Source organism: Culex pipiens, chromosome 2, assembly GCF_016801865.2.
Source record: "Culex pipiens pallens isolate TS chromosome 2, TS_CPP_V2, whole genome shotgun sequence".
Lineage (NCBI taxonomy): Eukaryota > Metazoa > Arthropoda > Insecta > Diptera > Culicidae > Culex > Culex pipiens.
In genome coordinates this window covers 144,295,000-144,306,312 of record NC_068938.1, presented here as the reverse complement: position 1 = coordinate 144,306,312, position 11,313 = coordinate 144,295,000, and the positions used below count along the sequence as shown (strand labels likewise).

Below are 11,313 nucleotides of genomic sequence, written 5' to 3'. Positions count from 1 at the left end.
CATTTTACACTAGTTCAGTTGTTTTGCAATCATTAGTTTTCAAAAAATCTAAGATCTGACAAAAACAAAAATTGTATCGAAAAAAAAAAATTTTGCATCGAAAATTTTCAAAAAATCTTAAGATTTTTTAATAAACCCAAACATGCTAAAAATGATTTAAAACGCAGAAGAATGTATTTCAATTTGATTTCAACTGGTTGCACTTGAATTTTCATTGAAATTTTGATTTTTCGGGCTAATTTGGAAGGGGAAGGGGGGGGGGGGGGTGACAAAAACTTTTAAAAATATTTGTACCAGCCTAAACACAAAAAAAACATTCTTGAAAAAAAACATTTTTTTAATGATTGATTACAATACTCTCTACTTTTGGCGAACAGTAAATTGGTTCCACTTTGACAGTTCAAAATTGAGGCCGTTTTGCGGACCACTATTCAGCACCCTGGTTCAAACCATGCTCATTTCCCTCTTCCGCGAACTCCTCCAGCTGTCAAGTACTATTTGTTAAAAATATGATGAATATTTCACAGCCCAAATGTTTACACTCGGTTTGCGCAATCCAATCCTTCCAGTTCCGGGGATTTCCAGCGAGAGAGGGGGTGGGGAACAAAAGCGTTGTCGGAGCTAGGTGAACGGAACAACAGTTTCGAAACTGCTCCATTGACAAACACACAAAACCAGCAAACGAAATCATACAAGCCAACCCAAAAAAAAGCTCATCATAAATACGCGGTAATAGCAGTTTACGGGCGGTTGTGATAAATGTGAAAATTTATACATTTTTCCACACACACACAGCGCCCACCAGGCTCGTGCAGAATGAAGTGATTTTTTATTCATGAAGCTAATAGAAAAAAAAGTTTCCTCCGCACAGTTGTTAAATGATCGTGGGAACGCTGGAACTGATGGGCAGGAAGAAAACATTTTGCATTCGGGGTTGGTACGCACTCCTCGCGAACCTGTTATTATGGATGACTTTCAAATATTCATTCGATTTATATGCAAATGGTGGAAATTCAATTCCATACAAATTGGATCTCGACGGGCCGGCGCGGTGCCTTTATTGGCTCTTTATTAACGGTGAATTTGTTGGATGTGCATGGTTGCATGGTTTTCCCGCGGGGTTAATGAACTTTTGCAGGTAATTTGAGAAGTTTCTGTTTTACACATTATAATTGGAATTATTCAGATGATTGAAAACCCATTAGTTAATATTAATATAAAGGTATGCTATTTCAGCACTAATTGTTTGAAATTCGATATGATTTATTTGGATCAAACAACATTGTAAGCTGTTTCTTTTTATTTGCTGTAAATTATACATTTGATTTTTTGCGTAAATTATACCTGAAAATAGGTAAACGAAATCAACCCAGTACTTAAACGGATGCTTACAGCCTGAACACATCATTACTGTTTTGAGCATCCAATTAATTACCAAAAAAACCATGGGACTTTGGCCTCTGAACGCCGCAGAGATGTTACAGAACTCGACCAGTGGTGGCGCTTCAGCTCCATCCCTGCAGAACCTGTCACTTCAGGCTTTCATCCGAAGCTTGCCAGTTGAGCACGTAGCAACGCAGATTGAATCACTTCCCACCAAAGTGATGATCAACGCCTTGGAGGAGCTTTGTGAGAATCCCGGTCGTGTTGGAGATCTTCGGGAGATTTTGCTGAAACCGACCAACTTGACAAGAGTTGTAGGTTATAGTGACCGGTATCAGTGGAAGATCGTTAAGTGTGTCCAGTACTTGGAGACCGAGAGGACCAACTACGTTGATCAACTCACGAAGAACGTTGCCCAGGAAGAATCGTTGGTTTTTGAAAGCAGCTTAAGGTTGGGACATTTCTTAGCGGAAGCTGGTTGGCACAAAGAAGCGATTCAAGTGTTTGAAGTTGCTCTCGGTTTGGCTGATGGTCAGCCACTGCGTCAGCTTGAAGTTATGAGTCAGATGCTTGTTTCGCAAGTACTGACCAAACACTCCGAAGTGGAGAGGAGTGGCGAAGTTATTCGATCCATGATGACCAGCTTACACGTTCCAGTAGGTCTTCGGATCAGCTTAAATTATTCAATTTCGGCTCAATGTTTCGAAAAATGCAAGTTTGAAGACAGTCATCGGTACGCCGTTGAAGCCTTCCGAGATCTGAATCACCAAACTTCTCCCAAACAAGTGATCCAGATCTTCAGTCACCTGTCAAAAACCTGCATCCCACTCAAGCTATTCCGTCAGGCCAAGCTGCTCATCACCCAAGCCGTCAGTCTTGCCTGGTACCACTACGGCTCCCCAAGCATCGTCTACGCCCGCGCCCTGGAAGATTACGCCCTGTACCTGGTCACCATGAACGCCGTCGAAGACGGCATGAACACCTTCTCCGAAGCCCAGCAAATACTGCTTCAACTCTACGGTCCCCGAAATCTACAGCAAACGGTAACGCAAGGCAACCTCTGCTTCGGGGTTTACCTGCAGGCATACATCTACCGGGACTTGACGATGGCCAAGCGCTACCTGCGGAACATTGCCGCTCTTATGGAGGAGTTGAATCCCGCGGACAGGCGACTGCTGGTGGCCATTGGTCAGGCCGATGCACTAGCGGAGGCGGATGTCACCAGGGTTGGAGGTGGACGGGAGCGGGACTTGGAGCAGCGAGATCGGTTCGAAGAGATTCTACCAGTGTTGAAGATTGACCAAGTTCAAAGGTTGTTTGAAGCGTTGAAATAAAGGTTCGAAGCAACACTGATACAGCTTAATTTATTCCTTAAACTCAAACACTCTCATTCAGAGCACAACTTCTAATTTAAAGTTTCGCCTTCGATATCCGTTCAATCGCAAACTTTTCGCAAAATCCTTTGACGGCGGCCCTTTTCCAAAGGCACAACAAACTTTTTCGGTTCCGCGAAGCTCAACCCCCACGCACTATCAGTCAAGAAAAGTTAAATTAATTACCTTTTTTTGCAGCTGCTGGCGCAAAAAAAACCCATCACAGAGTGACAAGATAAATACCGACAGCCTTGGGAGAAAGGTCTTCAAGCAGCTACGAAATGGGAATAATTTAGTAGAATACGGTTTGCGGTGGGGGTGCTTGACTTTGTGGGGTAGATTCGGAGAAGCTGACAATTTCTAATCTGGCGCTCCTTTCCGGCCACAGCAGCCGGCGTAATTAAATAACTGCTCTCCGGCGGTGAGGCCAAGTCTTGCTACCCGGGGGATCCATTCGGCTAGGGTTGTAGTCACGGCTGGATTGGTGGGACTTGGGTGTAGATTGAAAGTTCAGAAGGAGTTATTGGGAATTGTTGAGGTATTAATTAAGGTGGATTTGGTGTTACGTTCAGTCCTATTTCAAGTTCAGCTCAAGTCTTAGTTCAGTTCCAATTCAAGTTCATCTCCAATACAGATTCATATCTTATTTAGGTTCAGCCCAAGTCCAGGCTCAGTCACAGTCCAGGTTCAGTCCCAGTTCAAGTTCAGTCCCAGTTCAGGTTCAGTCCGAGTTCATGGTCAGCCCCAATATAGATTCATATCTTATTTATGTTAAGTCCCATTTCAGGTTCAGTCCCAGTCCAGGTTCAGTCCCAGTTCAAGTTCAGCCCTACAGATTCATATATAAATAAGGTTCAGTCCCAGTTCATGTTCGGCCACAGTTCAAGTTCAGTCCCAGTTCAAGTTCAGCCGCTTTATGTTCAGTCCCATTTCAGGTTCAGTCCCGGTCCAGGTTCAGTCCTAGTTCAAGTTCAGCCCTACAGATAAATATAAATAAGGTTCAGTCCCAGTTCAGGTTCAGCCACAGTCCAGGTTCAGCTCCAGTCCAGGTAAAATGCCAGTTCAGGCTCAGTCCCAGTCCAGCTTCAGTCCCAGTCCAGGTTCAGCCCCAGTCCAGGTTCAGTTCCAGATCAGGTTCAGCCCCAATATAGATTTTTGTCTTTTTTATGTCCCAGTCCCAGTCCCAGTCCCAGTCCAGGTTCAGTCGCAGTTCAAGTTAAGCCCTAAAGATTCATATATAAAAAAGGTTCATCCCAGTCTAGGTTCAGCCCCACCTCAGGTTCAAACCCAGTCCAGGATGAGTCGCAGTTCAGGTTCAGGCTCAGTCCCAGTCCAGGTTCAGTTCCAGATCAGGTTCAGCCCTAAATATTCATATATAATCAAGTTTCAGGCCAGTCCAAGTTCAGCCCCAGCTCAGGTTAGACCCCAGTCCAGGTTAAGTCGCAGTTCAGGTTCAATCCCAGTCCAGGTTCAGCCCCAGTTCAGATTCAGCCACAGTCTTAGTTTGGGTTCAGTCCAAGTTCAGGTTCAGCCCTACTCGAAGTCTACAAAAAAACTGAAACTACATCCCTGCTCCGAACGTCATCGCGTTCCCAAATTATGCGCCCGCCACTGGTGCCAATGTCATCCTGGCGATGTCCTTTTCTTATTTATCTTGTTTGCCCCTCGTCATCCAAACTTCACCAAAATGAGCGGCCCCCCGGCAGTCTAAATTACCTGTCGGCCATCTTCCCCTCCCCCCGGCGAGGGATTGCCTCATTTTCCGGCTTGTCAGGACAGTTTAATGAGGGTTTGGCCATTATTTTAACCGCCCACACCGTGGTTCATCTCAAGATACGCAAATGTCGGGTCTTTGAATCATTTCTTCGGGGCGCGATCGGCCGGCATGCATCGGATAGCCCGCCGGGGGTCTTATTTATGGCCACCTGGGGGGTCGCTGCCAACTTTTGGTCAACAAATCAACATTTTTAATTGCCTTCTTGAGGGGGGTAGGAGTGATTAAATAATGACAACTTGGCGGACGAAATTTTCCAGGAAGCCACGTCGCGAGCGTTCATTTAAATTCATTATCTCTGAAGAGTGCTTGGTTGAATGAACCGTTTGGGTTGTGTTTTTTTTTGTTTGACTGCCCCCACATCGCGGCTTTCTCTGCGGTTGTGGTGAACGTGGTTTCCCACTCGTTTATCAGGATGAATAAATAAAAAAAGACTTAATTGCTTTAATAATTTATCGACTGATGCTATTCGCGGCTGGCGCATGCTTTTGGTGTAGTCTTGAGTCTTTTTGTCTTTTTGTCTTTTTGTCTTTTTGTCTTTTTGTCTTTTTGTCTTTTTGTCTTTTTGTCTTTTTGTCTTTTTGTCTTTTTGTCTTTTTGTCTTTTTGTCTTTTTGTCTTTTTGTCTTTTTGTCTTTTTGTCTTTTTGTCTTTTTGTCTTTTTGTCTTTTTGTCTTTTTGTCTTTTTGTCTTTTTGTCTTTTTGTCTTTTTGTCTTTTTGTCTTTTTGTCTTTTTGTCTTTTTGTCTTTTTGTCTTTTTGTCTTTTTGCCTTTTTGTCTTTTTGTCTTTTTGTCTTTTTGTCTTTTTGTCTTTTTGTCTTTTTTGTCTTTTTTGTCTTTTATGTCTTTTTTGTCTTTTTTGTCTTTTTTGACTTTTTTGTCTTTTTTGTCTTTTTTGTCTTTTTGTCTTTTTTGTCTTTTTGTCTCTTTGTCTTTTTGTCTTTTTGTCTTTTTGTCTTTTTGTCTTTTTGTCTTTTTGTCTTTTTGTCTTTTTGTCTTTTTGTCTTTTTGTCTTTTTGTCTTTTTGTCTTTTTGTCTTTTTGTCTTTTTGTCTTTTTGTCTTTTTGTCTTTTTGTCTTTTTGTCTTTTTGTCTTTTTGTCTTTTTGTCTTTTGTCTTTTTGTCTTTTTGTCTTTTTGTCTTTTTGTCTTTTTGTCTTTTTGTCTTTTTGTCTTTTTGTCTTTTTGTCTTTTTGTCTTTTTGTCTTTTTGTCTTTTTGTCTTTTTGTCTTTTTGTCTTTTTGTCTTTTTGTCTTTTTGTCTTTTTGTCTTTTTGTCTTTTTGTCTTTTTGTCTTTTTGTCTTTTTGTCTTTTTGTCTTTTTGTCTTTTTGTCTTTTTGTCTTTTTGTCTTTTTGTCTTTTTGTCTTTTTGTCTTTTTGTCTTTTTGTCTTTTTGTCTTTTTGTCTTTTTGTCTTTTTGTCTTTTTGTCTTTTTGTCTTTTTGTCTTTTTGTCTTTTTGTCTTTTTGTCTTTTTGTCTTTTTGTCTTTTTGTCTTTTTGTCTTTTTGTCTTTTTGTCTTTTTGTCTTTTTGTCTTTTTGTCTTTTTGTCTTTTTGTCTTTTTGTCTTTTTGTCTTTTTGTCTTTTTGTCTTTTTGTCTTTTTGTCTTTTTGTCTTTTTGTCTTTTTGTCTTTTTGTCTTTTTGTCTTTTTGTCTTTTTGTCTTTTTGTCTTTTTGTCTTTTTGTCTTTTTGTCTTTTTGTCTTTTTGTCTTTTTGTCTTTTTGTCTTTTTGTCTTTTTGTCTTTTTGTCTTTTTGTCTTTTTGTCTTTTTGTCGAGTCGATTCGGTGCTGTTAAACGTTCCGCGTCGCTATCGTTTCGTAACGCCGGTTTTTTCGTTATCTTTCATATGATTAGATCTGTGAAAAGTTGTTTATTTTTGTTCGGCTTCGATTCAGGCGCGTTTGTTTCTGTTGATTATCCAGTTTTCCGGTTTCCTCTTTTCCGTGCTTTTGAATATTTCCTCATTCTTCTCAATGGCTTAATATTATTCTTTTGCCGCGAAATAATTAAAAATCGGTCGATAATTAAAAATGTTTCTATTGTCATTAAAGAGATCATCACGTTTAAGTTATTGTTTTAATTTCATTGCAATCGGTTAAGTGGTGTCCTGTTTTCTTTTCGTTTATATTCGTTGATCGTAATAATTTATTCCAACTGGCAGTTTTAGTATAAACTCATTAAACTATCGATTTTATGAAGAGTAATGCATCTTTCATTAACTATTTTCGAAATTTGTCCGCGTTATCTAAATTGTAAATACAGTAAAAATATACTGATAAGTCCAGCCCATAGCACTACTGCTCGGTTGGCACGCGTTCGATTAAAACACATTACAAATAATCAAATATTCATCTTTCCGCAGCCGGCTGCCTAAGATTTAAAATTTTCAACCGATAAACAAAATGCTCATGGTCACATCACTGCCACTCGTGAATCCTGACCTCATACCCATCTACTAACCCCCTCAAAACTCATGTGATACTTTGTCGGAGAAGCAGTCGATTGGGCGGTCTCTATCACTCATGTATCGGACTAACATTCCCATCCACTTCCCCGTGACCTTACCACTGGTCGTAGCCGGCGCCGGTATTGATCAGCATGATAGGGGCCTTTGAGAAGTTGCGAAGCGAGGAAAGATAGCACCCACTCATCTTCCACGGCTCGTGGATGTAACTTCTGGAGGTCCTGGTCAATAACGGAGTAGCAACTGCGGGTGGGCACCTATGCTTATGCTTTTGTCTTTTTGTCTTTTTGTCTTTTTGTCTTTTTGTCTTTTTGTCTTTTTGTCTTTTTGTCTTTTTGTCTTTTTGTCTTTTTGTCTTTTTGTCTTTTTGTCTTTTTGTCTTTTTGTCTTTTGTCTTTTTGTCTTTTTGTCTTTTTGTCGTTTTGTCTTTTTGTCTTTTTGTCTTTTTGTCTTTTTGTCTTTTTGTCTTTTTGTCTTTTTGTCTTTTTGTCTTTTTGTCTTTTTGTCTTTTTGTCTTTTTGTCTTTTTGTCTTTTTGTCTTTTTGTCTTTTGTCTTTTTGTCTTTTTGTCTTTTTGTCTTTTTGTCTTTTGTCTTTTTGTCTTTTTGTCTTTTTGTCTTTTTGTCTTTTTGTCTTTTTGTCTTTTTGTCTTTTTGTCTTTTTGTCTTTTTGTCTTTTTGTCTTTTTGTCTTTTTGTCTTTTTGTCTTTTTGTCTTTTTGTCTTTTTGTCTTTTTGTCTTTTTGTCTTTTTGTCTTTTTGTCTTTTTGTCTTTTTGTCTTTTTGTCTTTTTGTCTTTTTGTCTTTTTGTCTTTTTGTCTTTTTGTCTTTTTGTCTTTTTGTCTTTTTGTCTTTTTGTCTTTTTGTCTTTTTGTCTTTTTGTCTTTTTGTCTTTTTGTCTTTTTGTCTTTTTGTCTTTTTGTCTTTTTGTCTTTTTGTCTTTTTGTCTTTTTGTCTTTTTGTCTTTTTGTCTTTTTGTCTTTTTGTCTTTTTGTCTTTTTGTCTTTTTGTCTTTTTGTCTTTTTGTCTTTTGTCTTTTTGTCTTTTTGTCTTTTTGTCTTTTTGTCTTTTTGTCTTTTTGTCTTTTTGTCTTTTTGTCTTTTTGTCTTTTTGTCTTTTTGTCTTTTTGTCTTTTTGTCTTTTTGTCTTTTTGTCTTTTTGTCTTTTTGTCTTTTTGTCTTTTTGTCTTTTTGTCTTTTTGTCTTTTTGTCTTTTTGTCTTTTTGTCTTTTTGTCTTTTTGTCTTTTTGTCTTTTTGTCTTTTTGTCTTTTTGTCTTTTGTCTTTTTGTCTTTTTGTCTTTTTGTCTTTTTGTCTTTTTGTCTTTTTGTCTTTTTGTCTTTTTGTCTTTTTGTCTTTTTGTCTTTTTGTCTTTTTGTCTTTTTGTCTTTTTGTCTTTTTGTCTTTTTGTCTTTTTGTCTTTTTGTCTTTTTGTCTTTTTGTCTTTTTGTCTTTTTGTCTTTTTGTCTTTTTGTCTTTTTTGTCTTTTTGTCTTTTTGTCTTTTTGTCTTTTTGTCTTTTTGTCTTTTTGTCTTTTTGTCTTTTTGTCTTTTTGTCTTTTTGTCTTTTTGTCTTTTTGTCTTTTTGTCTTTTTGTCTTTTTGTCTTTTTGTCTTTTTGTCTTTTTGTCTTTTTGTCTTTTTGTCTTTTTGTCTTTTTGTCTTTTTGTCTTTTTGTCTTTTTGTCTGAACTAAAAAAGCATGCCATCATTGAGTATTACTAAGCTAGTTCCTTCCACAAGCAGCAAGCAAGTCCTAGGATCAAAAATCGTGCCCCGACTGCCAAGAATCAACCCAAGCCAATTTCGTTTCCATTTACATGAAAGATCCCTTCACTAAGCCCCCCGCGGTTCTACTACAGGTTACACGTTGTTTTGGCATGCGTATGGTTAGGATTGGAGGAAAAAACAACAACTTTTCCTCAAGGTTGCCATTCGCTTCACGGTTGGTCGATTTCCATCAGGCTGACTCTTGCGCTGAGGTTGGGAATACTAATTTTGGAGTTCTTGAGATTAGAATCATCAGGCAAAGCTTTGAGGAATGACTTCGTGACAGTATGACTTTTTGGTTGAATTATTTTCCTACCCCAATGATAACTTCGTTTCTTCCAAATCTAATGTCTTCTTTTTTCACTTTTCTTTTTTGCAGGTAAGCTGAAAATCCCAACTCCCCCCTCGGTTTAGATGTACCTCAAGGTTGAACCTGGGAAATTATAACCCTTGTCAGCTTGAGAGGTGGAGGAACGAGAGGATTAATAGATAAGTATTGTAACCTGTTCAGGCGGAAGCCAACATTACAGGCTATATAGGGGCAAGCTGGGAAAAGCTCCTTTACGACGCTTTCTGGAACAGTAAAAGAGCTTCCACACAAATTCTACCCGTTATCTCGTGCAATACCCTGGATTTTACTGCCTCAATGCAAGGGGTTCGGAGTACCTCCTTAAGATTCTTTTAAGGGTCGAGCAGCAGCAGCAAACGACAATGTATACATGTGTATAAGTGATTATAAATTGAGGGTAAAAAATGACCCAACCGAGGCTTTGGAGGAATCAATAAATTTACGGGTTTCCCTTCGGATGAAGATATTGTTGTCACCTTAAAGAGCGGAACCGTCGTTGTCGTCGTTGAGAGATGGGTTTTGGTTGGAGGATGTTTGCGTTAAAGATTTGGTAGCGGACCCTTTTTCAACCGGTTGAGATGTGTTTAGTTCTGTCAGTGGGGACTTCATAAATCAGGCTGGGATTGTTTGCTATTTGCTGTGCCAAGAAAAGGGGTGTTATCGCTTAAAAACTTTAAAATAGACTCAACTCAACTCAACTCAACTCAACTCAACTCAACTCAACTCAACTCAACTCAACTCAACTCAACTCAACTCAACTCAACTTAATTCCATCCCTAAACCACAATCCCTCAAACGCTGATTAAAATCAACCCCTTTCTTTTCCGGAATAGCATCGTTACGACATATTGTCGAATCCTCGCTAACCTTGCCACACATAGTCTGTCTAATTGCAACACACGCGAGTAAAACGTGCCATAAAACAGCTGCTTTATCGTGGCGCCATCTTTCACCAGATCCGGAATTCCGCTGACACGACACTTTCCCTAGGGGGGGGGGGGGGGGGGGGCAGGACCAGACGACACCATCCATTAAAATCCACTTTCGCTAAAATGAAATTGTACTTCTTGTGAAACCTTTACCCGGAATGATGAGGATTACGACCTTTGCTGCACTGAAAATTAAATTATTTGATTTTTTAACAAGTTTTTATTTTTTTTATTATTTGAAAATCTATATTATAGTCATGAACTCATATTGCATCGTTCAAATTTCAAATTTTGTACAGTGTAATACACTCATGACACATGCTGAACGTCACTCAATTTGTTAGGCAAACACAAACACACGCGTGGAACGAACATCGTTCACGTTGATCTGCCTCCGAAATGTGCCCATTTTCTGGAGAGAAGTGCACGCGCGCGTGGTCTATAAAACCGAAAATCGTAACCAATGTCACCCATGTGGGATGGGATGCCGAATTCGCTCTCATCTGTCGAAGAGCATTTCGAGGTTTGCACTAGGGCGTAAAGTTGGTTTTAAATCTTCGTACGTGCTCTCCTGGGGAGATTTGAAGGGTTCAAAAGGTTTTTTTTCAAATTTCTTAAGAAAGCAAGAAATCTTTATCACTCATCTTTATCTTGAAATGAGCAAGATTTGAAAGAACTTTAGTACGCAGGGGAAAAATACTCATTCCCATCACTCTATGCAGTGGTGTTTGAATGATGCTCGATACTCCGGGGTGTTCCTTGAAATTTACTAAAACCATGTACACTAACTAGTAGAGCAGCTTTCTGTGAACATTTATATTTGATTCGACTTTTACAAAAAGTTATTCCTCTGTCTATTACAAGCATTTTACGAAAATGATTTCAAAGTCTATTTTCGTCAGACGAGTATGCGCTGTTTCCCATGCATTTTCTGTTTTTGGCCATCACTTTTTTTCACAATTTTTCACAGAATTTTTATACTCTTCAAAAACCTTCAAGGTTTAATGCGAGTTTCATGTAGTCTCAACCATTTATAACCTCAATAATTCACCCTCCCATTAACTAACTTCCGTTGCCCGTTCGCGATGCAAAACTGAGCCACATTTAACCGTTTAATCACCCACCTACACAGCCATAAGGATGTGATACTCACGTGGGTATAAAACACTTAAATTGTCGTCGTCACACGAGACAACGCCACAGTCCTGAGAGACGGGGTAACAATTACCCGGCTGGTGCCACTTCCGAGGCCTTCTTCTCTCAGCCTCTGGTTGGCCGGAA

General features: G+C 39.1%; 1 pseudogene; it reads left to right on the top strand.

The window, feature by feature from the left end:
• The first annotated feature begins 1,445 nt into the window (after positions 1–1,445).
• On the top strand, positions 1,446–9,856 carry LOC120416199 (uncharacterized; annotated as a pseudogene).
• The last annotated feature ends 1,457 nt before the right edge of the window (positions 9,857–11,313 follow it).